The sequence below is a fragment of the Corvus kubaryi genome, unplaced genomic scaffold, assembly GCF_017639235.1.
Source record: "Corvus kubaryi isolate FWS band 111438036 unplaced genomic scaffold, C.kubaryi_AGA036_p1.0 69, whole genome shotgun sequence".
Classification (NCBI taxonomy): Eukaryota; Metazoa; Chordata; class Aves; order Passeriformes; family Corvidae; genus Corvus; species Corvus kubaryi.
In genome coordinates this window covers 4906404-4907930 of record NW_024582057.1, presented here as the reverse complement: position 1 = coordinate 4907930, position 1527 = coordinate 4906404, and the positions used below count along the sequence as shown (strand labels likewise).

The following is a 1527-nucleotide window of genomic DNA, read 5'->3' as shown; positions in this document are numbered from 1 at the left end:
AATGCAAGTGCTGTAGCCTGGGAGATGTTTCTCTATCTGGCTCTGACCCTGGGATGAGGAAGGGGGAGGAACTCGAGGGCTAGTCCAAGTTAGAGCACATTTTTTGTTTTCTAACACACCATGCAGTGCTCTGATTGCCTGATAGTGACTGTATGGGAAAATTCTGTCTTATCAATTTGTTAAAAATGCCTTTCTCATTGGGGACTAGGAGACGGCACTCACAAGCACGGACAGAGAGTGTAGGAGTGCTTTGGGAGTGCTCTGATAATCGGGAAACTCCAAATCCCAGCAATTCAGCAAAACAAACCAGAAACTCCTAAAAGGCACCACCACCACTAAAAGGAAAGGCGTTTTTTCTGTCCGTGTAATGACCAGATCGACCTAATTTCTGTCATGACAATTTAGTTTGTTGGTTTGAGTTTTTTTTCCCAGCTGACCACAAGAGTGCACTCATGGAATGATGTCCTGCGTTGTTTCCTCCGGGTCATTTCCTTTCCCTCAGCTCTGGAAGCAGCTTGCAGCATGCGGAGGTCGGGGGGTCGGACCTAAACCCACGTGTTTGTTTCTCTGGACATATAGATGTTTTCTCCCCTGGGGAGGAAGCCGCTGCAGCTGTACATTGAGCAGAACATGCTTCTGTGATGAGTACATGGACACGTCACCACGGACACATGCTGGGGGCACATGTGAGTGGCACAGGCTTTGCCTACAGGCTGTGCTTTACGTTGGCAATGATTTTCTTCCTTATAAGGGATGGCCATACTTAAAGAGAGCATATCTGAGATTCTCCCACTGTCTGGTCTTGCTGTACAGTTGGGCTTTGGGGGCTTTTTTCTTCCCTTTTTCTCCCCCAGTGTTCCTCTACTACTCTTCTGTGACCTTCTAACATTGCAGAGCATTTGTCAAATAGCCAGTAATGGCTAAACAGAGGCCCATTGTAGCAGGCACTTGCAACAATTTGTTAACAATAAACACGATGTGATTAGTAAATACCTCGTAATTGAGTTACATTATATAGAAATATCAGCTTCAGTATTTGCCAGAATGTTGGGGTTTTTTTTAATTAGCTTTCATCTGAAATAGTTGAGGTGACTTTTTTTCACCTGCTCAGTTTTTTCTACACTTCTGATTCAGGACCGCAGCCAAAGTTCAGCTCTGACTTTGTATCAGATTCTTGGACTGAGACTTAGGAGGACTAAGTAGATCGATGATTAGAAGTAGAAATGTGAAGGAAAATTTGAAAGTCAATTTTCACACTATGCACAGTGTGCATGTGGATTTGACCTGTCTTGCAGGGCTTTCTTTATTGATAAAAGTATTGCTGTTGGAAGATGAATTATCTTTATATCCAGACATGTACAACACAGACAACAACAGTATGAAGTTCCACTGGTTCAGGAAGGAGCCTCTTTTGCGGTCTCGACTACTGATAGCAGAAAAGCTAAGCTGATATTTCACTGGTATTTAATGAACTACACATAGGAAACAAATTCAATTTTTTGGGGTGGCTGTTCAAAATACTCCAAT

General features: G+C 43.2%; 1 long non-coding RNA gene across 1 annotated transcript in view; it reads left to right on the top strand.

The window, feature by feature from the left end:
- The first annotated feature begins 317 nt into the window (after nt 1–317).
- The window catches only part of LOC121674620, a 3286-nt gene continuing 2076 nt past the window's right edge, over nt 318–1527 (top strand). Inside the window, exon 1 of the long non-coding RNA XR_006019728.1 lies at nt 318–686. This is a non-coding gene — a long non-coding RNA (uncharacterized LOC121674620). The remainder of the gene's footprint in view (nt 687–1527) is intronic.